The following is a 16,403-nucleotide window of genomic DNA, read 5'->3' on the forward strand; positions in this document are numbered from 1 at the left end:
AGCTCTCCGACCTTTTATGGGAGAGACTAATGTTAAAATGCAAATCCTTACAGATAACTGGTCACAACTAGACTTGAGAGTTTCAACAGTTGATCAAAGTGTCTCATCACTCAAGGAGTCATGTGCTAATGTATCACAACTTCATTCCCAAGTCTCTGTGCTTCAACGACAAATCGAGGACCTCGAAGATCGAAATCGGCGGAACAACCTCCGAATTTATGGCCTGGCAGAAGGACTTGAAGGATCAGATCCTCTTACCTTTTTTAAATCCTTCCTCCCTAAGCTCCTTCATATGCCAGATGGTACTGTACTCAATATTCAACGAGCACACAGACTGGGTTGTGTTCCTTCTAATGCTTCTCCTGTGCAGCGACCAAGAGGTGTGATCTTATATTTCTTAGAGTACACAGACTTGCTAAAAGTTTTATCAGCGGCCAAATTCATTCAAAAAATCACATGGTCTGGCTCTACTTTTTATTTGAAAAGGATTATGCCAAAGCCACAGCTGATAGACGCAAAGCTTTTCTTAATATGAGATCTGATCTTCGGTCATTGGGTGCTTGATATGGACTTTTCCATCCATGTCTCTTTAAGGTCACCTACAATAATAGAACAACTACGTACGAAGATCCGATGAGACTTCAAAGCTTCATTAACTCTTGTAAACCAGTTAACATGGATTCTTCTACTTCTTCATCGTCCTTCAATACCTAATGTTATACTGTCATATATTGTTATGTTTCCATTTCCAAGGTTCTGTGTAAGTTTTATGTTATCTCGGTAACACTATTTCCATCAGTGTGGATAATTGTTGGTTTGATTACGAAATTGTTTTTGTATTGGATTCAGATACGAATAGCTTGATAAGCGTATTCTTAATGCTTTGTTTCCTGATATGTGGTATGTCTTATTATTTATCTTCCTAATTATTATTTTTCGCTTTCGCAGATCCCTTTTTCTCATGGCGTGGTCTTCCCCTGGTTTCCTGTGTGTCCACACTTGGATGTTCCGTCTTTCCATGTGGCCTCACCCCCCCTACACCTCCCTTTTGTAGGTATGTTTCTTGTTTTGTTTTTCTTTCTTCATTTTGCATTCCCCTTATTTACTCAGCATGTTTCACAATTTACGTTCACCTGCTTTCTTGATGCTCTCAGTATATATCTAATTTTCTCTTTTTTATGTCTTCTCTCTGCACTCACTATTGCATGTCCATTTTTTATCAGTTTATCATGCTATTTTTCTCAACTATAAAACTTATCTTTCATGCTGCGGATATAACTTGTTCACCTTTTGATTTTAATTCTCATTTTCAGCTCTTGTTATGTGATTCTTATATTCCTTCTTATCTTGAAACTAAGTTCTTCCTTATTTTACTCCTTTCTCGTACTCTTTTTTGTTTCTTGATTGGATTGGGCTTTTATTTAATAATTGTAGGTCAATCTGTTTTCATTTACCTATGTCATTAAAACTGATCACATGGAACGTACAGGGCTTAAATTCTCCCATTAAAAGGCAGTGGGTATTAACTCATTTAGCCAAATTAAATGCAGATATTGCTTTTTTGCAAGAGACTCACCTTTCAGAGGTCGAATGCTCCAAGTTGAGAAAGGGTTGGGTAGGGGAGGCCTTCTTCTCTCCAGGAGATGGCAAACAAAATGGTGTAATGATACTATGTCGCAAATCCCTTTCACTTTCACTTTTATCTCAAGAGTCAGACAATGATGGAAGATGGTTGAATGTTAAATTATCTTTAAAGGGTGTTCCAGTCTCTCTTCTAAATGTTTATGCCCCTACAAGCGGAGAACCCTCCTTCTGGGCCACACTCGCCAAGCAAATTTCTCATTGTATAGAGGATAATTTTATTCTGGCTGGCGATTGTAATCAGGTCTTTGACCCATTTATTGACAGGAATCCCACTATCTCCTTTATACCCAATAAGCCCCACAAATCTTTTGTGCATACCATCAATCAGCATAAGCTCTTTGATGCCTGGAGACTCTGCAATCCAATTACTAGAGAATTCACTTTTTATTCCCCGTCTCATCACTCTCAATCCAGAATTGATTATATTTTTGTTTCTCATAATATTTCGCAAACTCTCACCCATGCGGAAATTGATCCTATTTTGTTATCAGATCATGCTCCAGTTTCAATTGGTATCGATATCCTACCCAAAATCACAGGTCCCAGAAGATGGTGTTATAATAACATTTTAAACCAAACTGAATCCATGCCCTTCTCTACTATATGGGATGCATTCAAAGCTTCGGCAAGAGAATTCATATTGTCCTTTGTTGCAAAGAAGCTAAAAAATGCTCCTAAACAGACTATGGCTCTTTTTCAAGATATTAAGAGACTGGAACACTCTTACTACTACTCCCGCTCAAAAGATTGACTAACTGCCCTTATTAATGATAAAATGCATTTCAAAAGGAAATCCACGGAGGATGCCTCACTGTACTTGTTAAACTCTAGTGCCAAATTTTATGGTGGCAAGAATAAAGCTGGAAAAATGTTAGTTAATTATTTGAAAGTTAAGCACAATAAATTAAATATTGAATCTATTTATGATGCACATTCAGACCTAAAGTTTAAGGATGATGATATTTTAAATTAATTTTCCCTTTTTTACAAAACATTATATACTTCTGAAACACAACCAACCGACCATTCCTTATTGCATTTTTTCTCTAACATTAAACATACGCAAACTAAGCCCCTGGATTTATCCTCATTGGAATTGGAGTTAACACAACAAGAGTTGCTGAAAGTGCTTCACTCTCTCAAACATGACAAAGCACCAGGACCTGACGGTTTCACTGTTGAATTTTATTCACACTTTTCCAAACTTTTATCACCTAAATTGCATTTTCTAATAAACTCCTTTAGCATGTTAGGACACTCATCTGGTTCCTTCTCTGATGCTCATATTTGCATAATCCCCAAGGAAGGTAAAGACTCCAAATATTGTAAGAACTATCGGCCTATATCCTTGGTAAACAGTGATTATAAGATCTTTTCCAAAGCATTAGTGATTCGATTGGATTCTCACTTACCGGACCTACTAGGGATAGAACAATCAGGATTTGTTAAAGGTCGCTACATAACCGATAATACACGGCTCCTGTTTAATGTTCTGTCAAAATCCTCACGCCTTAAGGAACCCCTAGCAGCAATAGCGCTGGATGCTGAGAAGGCGTTTGATAGGGTTGAGTGGACATACCTGTTTTACACCCTTAAATGGTTTGGATTTGGTCCCAAATTTATATCTTTGATCTCTCTTCTTTACTCTAATACTAGAGCAGCTGTTTGTGCTAATGGATTGATATCTCCATTTTTTGATTTAGGAAGAGGTGTGTGTCAGGGGTGTCCTCTCTCCCCTTTCCTTTTTAATTTTGCTTTGGAACCATTTCTTTCCAAATTACGTCAGAACCCAAATTTGCACGACTTCCAAACATTACATTCCCATATTAAACTTGCTGCTTATGCAGACGATATTTTGCTTTGTAGATCTAAACCGAATGATTCAATTCCCGCCTTCTTAACTGAAGTACAAGCCTACTCCACCATCTCTGGTTACAAATTAAACAATGATAAATGCGAGATTTTTCCTTTCACAAAGTATACCTTCAAACCTGATTTCAATGCTTCCAATTTTACTTGGAGTACTAATCACAATAAATACTTAGGTCTACATATCACTTCTTCAATTTCGGACACGGTAACATTATGCATGAATAAATGTATACAAAAGATCTCAGATCTGTCTACCAAATGGCACCCTCTTTATCTCTCATGGTGGGGTCGTTTGGACACTATGAAGATGATGCTATCACCCATAATCATATACACCATCTCCAATATTCCAGTTCTTATTCCATCCAAATTTTTTAGAAAGATTAATTCTATTCTCTCTTCCTTCCTTTGGAATAAGAAGAAACCACGAATGTCTATAATTAGGTTAATTCGCCCAAAAAATGAAGGTGGTGTCAATTTTCCTGATTTTCCAACATACCAAAAGCCATTTCTTCTTCAACAAGCTTCTCTATGGTTACGTGACCCAAAAGAAGACTGTTCTTTATGGGCCACAATTGAACGTCTTTTTTTATCCCCCTTTTCCTTTGATGAATACCTTTCTTTTACACGTAAACCACAGGCCTTATCTACTCCCATTATTAAATTAACTTCTAAGCTTCTATCGCCTTTACTTTTTTCTCCTCCTTTCACCATAGATTCCTTTCTCAACTCCACAATATGGCATAATAAAAACTTACTCATTCAAAATAAACCATTTTACTGGAAAACTTGGCATCAAAGAGGTCTAATCTGGATTCACCAGTTGTTTTCACATTCAGAATTTTTATCATTTTCCTCACTTAGTCACTCATTCAACTTACCGGCTTCGTTCCTTCATAAGTACCTTCTCCTCAAAAATGCTGTAATGAATACACGCACCACCTTATTAGCGACACTTAATGCTTCCATCCTTCCAGACTTATCATTACAACTACAAACCCTATTAAAAACAATGCCCAAAGCATCCACAACATATGACTTTTTACACAGCACTGAAAAGGTCCGACAGAAGTCTAAAACTGAAGAGGCTTGGGAACGGGATCTTGACACCTCTTGGCCAATATTCATATGGAATAAATTATGGGCCAAGATTCGTAAGACCTCTAGAGCTGCAAGCACAACGCAAATGCTGTTTTTTTGTTTATAACAGGCTTTTGTTATCGCCCAGTGCTTTAAGTAGGAATTATACTACTGTTTCTGATATTTGTTGGTCATGTTCTTCTCCAAAAGCTGATTTATTTCATATGTTATTTTCTTGTCCTATTGTGTCTAATTTTTGGAGACAAGTTTGGTCTCAAATCAATCTGATTTTTCACACTACATTCTCTTTCTCTTTCACTCATGTTTTCTTGGAAGTCTATCCTCTTGCTGGGAGAATGTTATGCTCAATGTTAAAATTGTTGATTTATTACTAGGAGTCGCATTTCAGCAAATCACAGCAAATTGGAAAGATTTTTCAAAGATTTCTTTTAAGGTATGGTGGTATGCTGTTTGCCATAATCATAGGTTAGATACTTCCTTTGTATATCCTATCCACATGGCATCGAAAAGGTTAGATTTATGGTCACCTGTCACAATTTATTTAGATGTTTGTGCTGCTCGTTCTTTTCAATTGCACCCAATTCAACAAGAAGTCTCAAAACCCCCGTAAAATGCCCTAACTGTTCCTATAATATTTTTCTTTCTTTTTTTTTCTCTTTCTTTTCACATTATACATGACTGTTTATGCATTTTAGAACTTTTAATTTTATTCTCAAGCCCGATCCGTTAATTATAATGTAATTCACTTTTCTGTATGACATGCATTCAATATATTGAACTATGTTGTGACACCTTATATTTCTTACTAATAAAATCTTTTTGAACTAAAAAAAAAAAAAAGAATAAAAAAGGGGCCAGGTTACATCCCTGACATACCCCTCTATTAGAATTAATTGGAGCCATACATTCCCCATCACAGCCGTAACGTATTTTAACAACAGTGTCACAATGCAAATGTCTCAGCAGTATGACAAGGGCCATCTCTGCACCCATTGATTCCAGCATGCGCCATCATTTTGAGTGATTTACATTATCAAAAGCTTGGGAAAGGCCCATTATTGGAAAATGGAGAGCACCTTGCATGTCTTTCACTATCACCCAATTCTGAACGACAAATTAAAGCATTGCTTGACCTCACCTATCCCAGGTGGAAAACTGGACTGGGTAAAGGATAATGGTAGTTTCACCCCAAGTCTGTAGGTGTAAAAGAAGAACCATCCTCAGAATCTTGGTGGTTGAATCTCATCATGAAATGGGTCTATAACAACTCGGCTGGGTTCTCTACCCTTTTTTATAGATTGGAACAATAACCGCCTCTTTCAAGACAGGTCTATGGCCCAACGATTGATCCACAAAGAAAATTTGTAGTCAATGGAGTCCCCACACCTATATTTCCCTTGAAGAGATCCATTGGCACCTCAGCTGGGTCTGTGTCTTTGACCTACAGACTATTTTTAATAATGTTGGCCACTTCATGAACCTCTATTGAAAGGCTCAGTAAAACAGTTGCTGCCTTATCTATGGTGACCTGATGTCTGTGCTCTGAGTACTTATTTGAAACATTTCCTGAATCAAAACTTTGGAAAAGGTCACTACCCAGGTGTCAGCTGAAAATAAGCATTCTACCTTGGGAGTATTATGATCTGTAAAATGGGGTGATTCTCCACTTTCCAAAACCGAGTTTGGTCATTCATCCTCACATCTGCTTTCAAGTCATCCCAAGCCTCTTTTCAAATGTATTCCTTCCTAAGGCTAAGGGCTTTTTCATAGGACCTTCTGCCACATTTTGCAGGTTCCTTGTCTCTGGGTATAGACTTCAAAGCCTTTTTAAGTTTGCGATGAGCAACAGAGCATATCGTATCAAACCATCTGCATAAACACAGCGGAAACGTGGCCTCTTCCGTTTAAATGAGAACTTGCACAAAATGTTCAGGATTTATTTTGCTCCATTTTAATTCCATACTGGTGTTGTCTGAATAAACTAAGTTGCCAAGTTCTTTTGCCTTATTATTTCTTGTTGCTTTGAAAGTTCAGTACCAGGGATAGTAGATTGTGGTCACTCACACAGTCAGGATTAATACAAAAGTCAAGAATAAGCACTAAGAGAACATCAGAAATTAAATGTCCGTTAAACCAAAGATCAACTTTCCTCTAAATTTACAAACGTTAATATTACAATCTAATGTACACAATATTAAAACGTGGCAATTCACCTTTTAAAAGAAAGATGTAATGAGAACATTGAGTTCATCATCAACCTCAGAACCTCTATGGTTGAAGACATTGTAGGTAAAAATTAATCACCAATAAATTCATAAGACTCTCAAAAGCTAAAAGTAGATGTGCACACCTGCTATATTCCAAGAAAGGAAAGAGACACCAGCTGCCACGGCAACACCTTCAATGGAAGTGATGTTAATATCCACACCATGAATGTGAGGTGTCCCGGCAAGGCCACAATTGTCATCTAAATTATTTGAAATAGGTGTCAACGATATCTCCATCAGGCTTCAGTCAATCCAGATCGTCAGTGGAGTTTAGGACCGCAAAATAATTTTGTGTCTCAATATTGAACGCTCCTAGGCTAGGCCTCCATCTAGTTGGCTTATGTACAACAATTGGATGACATGGCCTATTTGGTTTGTAAATCAACCTCAATGGAGAAGCCTGACTACCTCCTGAATGAATAAACATGTAACTAAGGCCGTTCAGCAGAACTGCGACAAACTTTGGCTTTCTGAAGTTTGCCACCATGCAGTCCACATTATCACTTTACCAGATTCTTTGCCTACCCCATTAACACGCCTATTGCTTTCTGCAGGTCCTCAGACCAACCTGAGTTTTTCATCAATCTATATACTACTTTTGCTTTCAAGTTCGCCGCAAATGAAGGGACATTTCTTATAATAGGTACATTCAGAGTACAGGCAGGAGATAAAGGAAGATGAGCATTATAGAGAGCAGCATATGGGCCTTCCGTGTTTGACTCATTGAGCAAAGGATGAGATGTTAATCTATGATTTGGTTTATTTTCATACTGAGGGCTGATCTGCTGTGGCTTGCCTACTAATGACTGAATGGCTTTAACAGAACTTTCTGGAGGGTGATCTTCGTTTCTCGCTAAACCGGAATTTATAGAGATTTTACTAGAAGAGTTACAATGATGACACTGATTAGGAACGCTTTTTGAATAGATTTTTCCTCAGTTTTATCCAGGCACCCCCTGCATGTCCAAAGAACATCACTGTAACATAATATTCAATTTCTTTAGAAAAGAGTTACAGTATTATTGAAGAGAAGCATAACAAGAGGATTGACCTAAATGATTTGAGGTGCCTATCCCACCTTTTAAAGACAATGGTAAATCTTAATTGCTTAAGACCGGTTGCAAATGGGTCCTCTTCCTCTGGGGACCCACCATTTTTCTTGAACATTTTGGCATAAATGTCCTTCCTTTTCTTCTTCGAATGAGGAGAATTTGTATTGATGCTGATAGGCTCAAACGTTTCTAACCGAAAGTCATTACTAACGCAAGGATTTCAAAAAGTACACGCTCTACCTCCTGTTAGCGTAGTATCCCTTCTGTGAATAGGAGGAGTGATTTCATAAAGCATGGAATTCAGTTCTCCCGTAGCTGCACTAACTTGCAAAGCTGGTGACAAAACCCTGGATTGGCACTCTACTGAATCTATTCATTCCACCATCTGATCTAGTTCACTGTTAATTGCCCTCATAACTGAGGTAAGGTAATCAATTGGGGGATTTGAGCGGCTTGAATTGATTCTCCTTTGCATTACAGGCTTTCCTTTTACCTATTATCAATATATATTAATTTACATTCGATAAAGAATCAAAGAACCAAGGGCAGTGGCCCAGCCTCTTCCGTGTTCTGACAGATGCAGAGAGGCCCATTTTTGGTTGGTTCTTCATCTGGGCCCATGCCTGTGCATGCCCCATGCTGCAGAAAATAGTGGTGATGTTTCTATCACTCGCAGGTGCTGACAAACACCTCCCCACGGCTCTGGATTCTGGGCCATGGACTGCACGACCCCCTCTCTGCAGCAAAGCATGTACCCTGCTAAGGGACACATCAGCAATTGTTTTGCACTCAAGGGCACTGACAGATTCCTCCCCACCTCTCTAGATTCTGGGTCACAAAAATTCAATGCCCCTTCTCTGCAGCAATGCACGGCCCACACTAAGGGGAACAACAGTGATTTTTCTAATGCTCACCAGTGTTGGCCGACTCCTCTCCGCCTGTTCGGATTTTGGGTCATGAAGTCCAAGGCCCCTTCTCTGCAGCACAGTGCTTCCCATGCTGTGGCAAACAACTGCAATTGTTCTAGCACTCATCAGCGCTGACAGACTCCTCTCTGCCTCTCCAGATTCTGACACACAAAGTCCTGGGCCCCTCTCTGCAGCAAAGCTTGTCACCACATTTTAATTCCATTTTTTGTAACTCCAAAGCTACTGGCTCCTTTTTTGGGGGCCATGATAACTGCAATTCCCAAACCAGATAAAGATACCACATTATGCAAAAACTTCCCACTTTCCTCTTCAATTATAATTAAAAAATGTACGCCAAGATCTCAGCATCTCTCCTAAAATCTGTTATTCCTTTTCTTGTTAAAATCAATCAGTTAGTGTTTATAAAGGGTAGGTTGGCTGTTGTTAATACTAGAATGTTCTCATACATCATTTCTTAGCTGGAAATTCTCTGTTTCTTCTTTCAGCACTCTCCCACGATACTGAGAAGGCATTTGACCATATTAATTGGAATTTTATGCTTACCACCTTCCCCTAGTTTAGTTATGGTCCCAAATTCTTCTCCTATATTAGATTAATTTATTCTGATCACCGGGACAGTATTTTTGTTTATAATTATTCTCTCCCTACTTTGACATTCAGAAGTACTGGGCAGGGTTGCCTTCTGTATTTGTTCTATGTTTGAAGCCTTTCCTGGAGCCAATATGTTGCAATAAACTCCAATCCAAAGATAAGTTGGCGAGCAAGAAAAATCTTATTACAGAACCTACCGGCGAGATTTCTCAATGCGGGTGGTCGCGGATAGTCACTATCACTCGCAATGAGATATGTTCTATTCACGTTGAGTAAGATGATGCTTGAGTAGAACATCTACTCGAGCGGCAGAAAAAAGCAGCACCCTCGTGCGCTGCACTTGGTGCAGTTCGCACTGTAAAAGTATAGTACAAACACCCAGCACTAAAAATCAGTGCACACGGCACAACGTAACACACTGTGCCGCTTGAAGAACTCTGCATAGCATGGCGGAGTTTTTTGGCCACTTCGAAATCTGCCCAGGCCTAACTATTACACATTAAGAGATTGATAAATTTGACTTTTCTGTGTGTTTTGAAGCAGCGGTTCTCTGCCCGCATTGATTTCTCAGCTGCCCTAAGTGCTGGGGTGGTACTACGCCTCCAGCAATGCCATCACTGAGAGGGGTGGGCCTAAGACTCTTGTAGAGGCGCTTTAAGCGCTGCCTGCAGTGCTGGTGTTTGGAAGCAGCGGTTCCCAGTCTGCACTGATTTCTTGGCTATCACAAGTGCTGGGGGGGGACTGCATCCCCCAGTGACTCTATCACTGAGAGGGGCAGAGCCAAAATTACTTGGATATGTGCTATAAGCACTGCCTGCAGCTGTTAGCATGGGTGTATTGAATCAGCGGTTCCCTGTCCTCATTGGTTTTTGGGCTGCCACGAGTGCTGGGGTGAGACTATGTCTCCCAGAGACTCAATCACTGAGAGTGGTGGGGCCAAAGACACTAAGAGACGTGTTATAAATGCTGTCTGCAGCGCAGGCATTTTGAAGCAGCAGTTCCCAGCCCCATTGAGTTCTCTGCTGCTGGGTTGGGACTATGTCCCTCAGTGACCTCATCACTGAGAGGGACAGAGCCAAAGACATTTAGAGACATGCTATAAGTGCTGCCTGCAGCCCACAACATGGGACACTCCCAGGCATGCACCCAGGAGAAGACAGGCTAAAACAGGCACACCTTAATTGGCTCTACTGCTGGCTGCACCTTATCTGTCTGGTGGGTTGTTTTTTATTAACCAAAATAAAGAGAATTTGAAGCTGAGTCCTCTTTTTTGTAATCTATTGACTATGAACCCTTCTTTAGATGTTGGTAAGCACAAATTGGCCACAGAGAAGTTTAGTCCCCCTAGTAATCTTCAAGTTGGCACCACACTGGTTGTGTTTCTGGTCTGAGCCGTAAGAATAACTTCAAAGGAAATAGAAGTGGCAGAAAGACGTCTATTCCTTGCTATAGGGAAAGGCCTAGTTTTGTTACCAGTTTTGTTACTTCAAGTACGAGCCTACCACAGCCTGGCCCTCCCTGAGGCAGACTTAGTGAGCTGGCCTAACCTTACACATCCTGAGGCTATAAGTCATGCTTCTTTGAGGACCTTGGATAGAGAGTCAGTCTTAGAACTAACTATGGATGTGCCTGACCAGTAGTTTCTTTAAGCAATCATCCAGGAAAAGAAAGAAAACAAAAGCAGGGTTTGTTCCAGGCCATTCTAAGAAACAGGGCTCCATTATCAGACTACAGATTTCCAAATGCCCCCACCCCGCAGGTAGATCTAGCACCAATTATTAATACCGAACTAAATGCAGGGGTGCCTATTCCAATCTGGGAAGGGATCCTGGACCAAGTCAAAACTATTGTGGCTTCTGCTATTGCTCCTCTTGTGAATATGATAAGCTCTTCTGAAGGGATTATGCAGGACATATCATCCAAACTGAATTCTAAACCACCACTCCAATGCAATTTTATGATCAAGTTCTTCCTAATAATGACCAATGGTGTAATTTGCAATCCAGTCCAGAGGCTTATGCTATTGGTGGAATCATCTGCCTAAATCGAAAATAAGCCTGCTTCTGCACCAGGGGCAAAGACCATGTCCATGCCAAGAACTCATCGAGATACTATTGACTCATCGAGACAATGTTGACAGGATACAAAGGCCTGTTGGAGCTATTAGTGCTAATAGACCACTTTCCCAGCTTTATCCCTCGCAAGCACAGCAGTCTTTGAATCTGCCACCAGAATGCTGCCTGTACGAGGTGGTTTTGGTTGGAATACCAACTTTCTCAGTGTGTAGGGAGGAGTCATACTTGTAACTTAAAAATAAAGTCTCCCATTGGCTTTCTCAGAACACTTCCTTTGCTATCTGTGAGAATGATGGCATATTAGTGATGAGGAGAACTGGGAAGATTGGCCCATCATCAAAAACAATAGAGGAGGATTGTGTAGTTGCAAACTGCAGAAATCCAGACTTGGCATGTTTTCTTGGTGAAAACTGGCTGTAGGCCTGGTATTGTTGTTACAACTGTAAGTGTTCCATTGCCTTATATTTATCGACCTAGCCTTCCCAGCCCTTGTGGTAAGCTGGCAAGGAGAGTTTCTTTCTTACCATCAAGAAGAAACATTTGGAGTTTCTACTGTGCCATCCCACTGCAGATTCTTGCCACTTTCTGATCTGGATGCTAATGATGGACTTGCCTCCCCATTAGACCAACTGAGGGTGTTTTGTATGTAAAGTGATGCGAAAGATGGATTTGGCTCTTATGTGCTTCCGCTTCTTTAAGATGGTACCCCTCAACACTCGTCAGTAGTTGCTGTTAGCACCCGTATTGGAAATATGGTGCAACATCCAGCTTCTAATGCCCTACACCCTCTGAGAATTGTTGTCTAATGTAACTACTGACTTTGTTTCTTTGATAAAGGCTGCTACCCACAACAAGATCACCTCCAGGAACTTTTCTGCTATTAACCAGCTGCCTTCTGCAGATCCTTTGGGGCCTCTTGATTCAGATGTGACACCAGCCTTTATTCCCAACTCTGACATCCCCAATGCTAACAACGATAAATCCACTAGCTAAACACTCAAAGGACTGGTTCTGTTCTAAATTAAATAATCAGGACTGGTTGTCTTTTATTGAAGATTTTCATATAATTTTGTTGTCAGGTGATGTTTGCCTTCAACTCAGTTTTATGTTGGTGGTTTTAGATCTTTATGCTCCGCCGCTCTACCGCCTATTGCAGGCAGGGAGAGGGGGATCTGTTAGTCCTTGTTTCCACAGCAATTAGGAATTTGAATGTTAAGATACTGGTCTCAAACCCTATTACCAGATTTTAAAGTTGTCAACATTTATAGTGTTTGATATAATCTTAATTAATTTCTGTTATAAATTTTTCACCACACAACTTTGGGCATTATAGATGACCTAGAGTCTACTATTTAGTAAGGAACAGACCAGTGCTTCTCTTATTTGGGCGGGTGATTTTAATATTGTTAAATTAATACATAATGGGAATCATGTTTGTGGATTCATAGATGGGCAGGGAGAGCATGTTGGCCACTTTAGGCATTCGGCAGATGGGGAAGCATTGACAGGATTAATACTAACTAATAATCTGTCCTGCACATCGGATTTAGGTGCCTCTAGTTTTGCCAACACACTGACTTTTGGTGGCAGGTATAAAGGGAATATAGCACTTTACATCGCATGCATTTACAACGCATGTGATTACAATGCGGTCAACAACTGATGTAACCGCGTTGTTACATTGCAGTAACATTACAACGCAAGTCATTACAACAACTTGCTCTAGGGGGCAAGCTAAACTTAGGAATAGTATAATTTAATATTCCAACTCCAGTGTGTGCAATAGTAGGGAAGGTTTTGAAATAGTAAATTATACTATTCCTTAGTTTAGAGCCCCCCCTAAAGGAAGTCATTGTAACGACTTCCATTGTAATGGTACTGCGATGAAACAACACAGTCGTTGTAACAACCGTGTTGTAATCAGATGCATTGTAACGCATGCAATGTGATGGCTGTTTCCCGTTTAAAGGTAGTATAATTGATCATAATTTGCTTTCATATTATTTGGTCCCCCTGCTGAAATAAATTGAGGTGTATCCTTCGCCATGCAGCAACCATCTCCCAATTAATATGAGTCTCACTCTCCCACTGCAAGCCGCCCAATGTTTAGAAACAATTCCCTTTTAACCCATTTGCACAGAAAATGGCAACAAGTTGACCCTAATAAAGTAATTGTAGACTTGACTACCAATAATTATGAAGAGATTTTGTACTACCCCTCGGATTATGCTGCCCCAGCTAGCATATGAGATAGATTTACTAAGTTATGCAAATCGGTATCCAGTATGTCATCAATAGACAAGCCCGGGAAGGATCAGCCTGTCCAATCATGGTTTAATTTAGAATACACAAATGCCTTTAAAGCCCTAAGAAGAGCCACTAATATAACACCATGAGAGCTAGTTGTGGTCAGAATAGCGAGAAGGGATTACAATCAAGCCGTTGGAAAAAGAAAGGTGGATATTATATCAAAAGCTTGGGATGGTTTGGAATGTGTGACTTCCTTAAGAGATAATACAAGCTTCTGAGTGAATGTGAACCAACTCTTATTTTTGGAAAGAACTACCTCAGGTTTAGAATGTCATAGTTTGAAAGAAGAATTGGGTGAGTGTTTTTTCCAAAATTTTTAATCTGTAAAATTGGGAAACAAATCTTTGTCCCTAATTGATCCCCCTATATCACTCTTGGCTCTTTACATTTCAATAAGACCATTACAGTTGGCGAAGTGCGTAAAGCCATTTTGAGCTCTGTGGCCAGGAAGGCTACAGGATCAGATGGGGTCCAAGCTGAAATTTTTAAACAGAACCTTGAATTTTGGGCTCCTCAGATCACAAATGTTTTTAGAGCTTCAATTAACAAGGGCCCTATTGAGTCATGGAGGGAATCAGTAACCCTCCCCATTTTTGAGAAAGGGGATAGGAATGCCCCTTCAAACTAGCAACCTATTTTGTTGCTAGATTCTTCTGTAAAAATATTTGGTTGTGGGATTTTGGCAAAACTAGAAGCCTGGGCAGAAGAAAAAAATCTTCTTTTCAGAAGCCCAATAAAGCTATTTGTGAATTTTGTTTAATGCTAACATGAATTGGGAAAGACTAATAATTCAGAGGTCCCAATTGTTGGAGGCATTATGTGAATCTATTTTCAGGTTTGCTAAGAAACTAGGACATAAGCTCCTTAAAGAAATGATTTTGCTCTATTAAAGCAAATGTCTCTTTCCTGGCACATATGGGGCTAGTGTATGAGTTATATGGCTGCAAGTATGCCTTGGCTGAGCTATTGGAGTTCTGCTAAGCTGAATTCTGTGAAGCACCCCAAAAACTTAGCAGGACTCGGTTGAGTTCTGCAAGCTGATGGAGCTCCTCAATTTGCCCATTCGCACTATATTTTTGATGTTCACTACATGCGTTCTAGTGCTTGAAATTGCACATGAACATCACTACATGGTTCGCATGGACCTGGGCATTTTGTTTTCTGCTTTTTGTGCATGGTGCTGGGGACTGTTTCTTAATCCAGCCCAAATCTATTCAATCCTCCCCCTATCTGACGCATCCACCCCTCATTTTCTTTTATTGTATCAGTGTGTGTTTTTGTGTTTACGTATTTTACATTTTTGTCATTTTGTTTGTGTTTTTGTGACTTTTTTCTACCTTTTTTGGTTTTTCCTCTGTCTTTACTTTTTTCTTTCTTCTCCTATTTTTTCTTTTTGGTTTTTTTAACACCCAGGGCTAAGACAGAGCAGGCTAAGGGGGGAGTGGTGGTGCCAGGGCGTCTGTTAGCTACAAACCTTGCGGTTGTCGGCGCCACCAACGAGTGCAGCTCTGCACCAATTTCTCAGAGGTGGAAGTGGCTGCACTAGATTTGTATGTGTGGTGCCACCTCCCCTTCATGTAGGTGGCAGGCAAGAGGCCTGGCAGTGGGTACAGCCTCGGGGAGCATCGACTGCTGTGCAGGAAGGTGCACTGGTGTGTGCGCCAAAGGTCTGAGTCCAGTGCACCGAGCAGCAATTAATGCACCAGTGGGCTGACATCCTTGACAGGGAACAGGGCCTGCTCGACCTGCTTGGAATCCAAAGGCATCCAAAGGCATCAAATAGCAATTACCATTTTGCAGTAAAAAAAATTAAATACCCCTAAAAAACCACCCACTTCAAAACATTTAAAAAATTGAAGGAAAGTACAAATAAATCCTTGCGCATGCCCCAATTAAAACAAACAGACCCCTTAGACAACAGTTTTCAACTTACTTGTGATACCACAAAAACAACGTCCTAAAATCTAATGGTATAAATCCAGCAGACAAAGAGAGTGATCCTTTCAGCTACAAATCTAAAGGAAAAGTGACCAGGAACTTGACAAAGCACTGGGAGAAGCCTGCTGGACAGAAACAGGAAGCTGGAGTCTCTGGGGCACTTCCTTCTTGTGGCTCCTCACACTAAAAAAGAACTTGACAGTCTTTTGGAGAAGAATATTAACTCAAAAACGTCTTTTTGAGTAGATTTAATCGTTTCTCAAAGAGAAAATCTGCTTGAAGATGCAGCTTTGGCAACTGGTGCTCTCTCACACTCGCTCCTTTTAGGACATGGTTTTTTCACCCCTTTCAAAAGGGGGATCTTTTAATACACATCAAGAGGGTTTGTTCTTTCTTAAGTGTCTGGAGTCTCCTTCGATATGCTATTCAAGCATGAATTTTATTGAGAATTCTCTGAAATTTATAAAGAAATATGTGCTATAAACTTTGAAATGGGACTGATTTACTCTTTTATTGTGTAGTACAGACCTGATTGGTACTAACTGAAATTTTATGAAACTTTGAAAATTGTTTAGGAGCTATTTTCTATGATTGCTTTTATATTTCAATATGATTATTATCTTC

Source organism: Triturus cristatus, chromosome 1_2 (genome assembly GCF_964204655.1).
Source record: "Triturus cristatus chromosome 1_2, aTriCri1.1, whole genome shotgun sequence".
Lineage (NCBI taxonomy): Eukaryota > Metazoa > Chordata > Amphibia > Caudata > Salamandridae > Triturus > Triturus cristatus.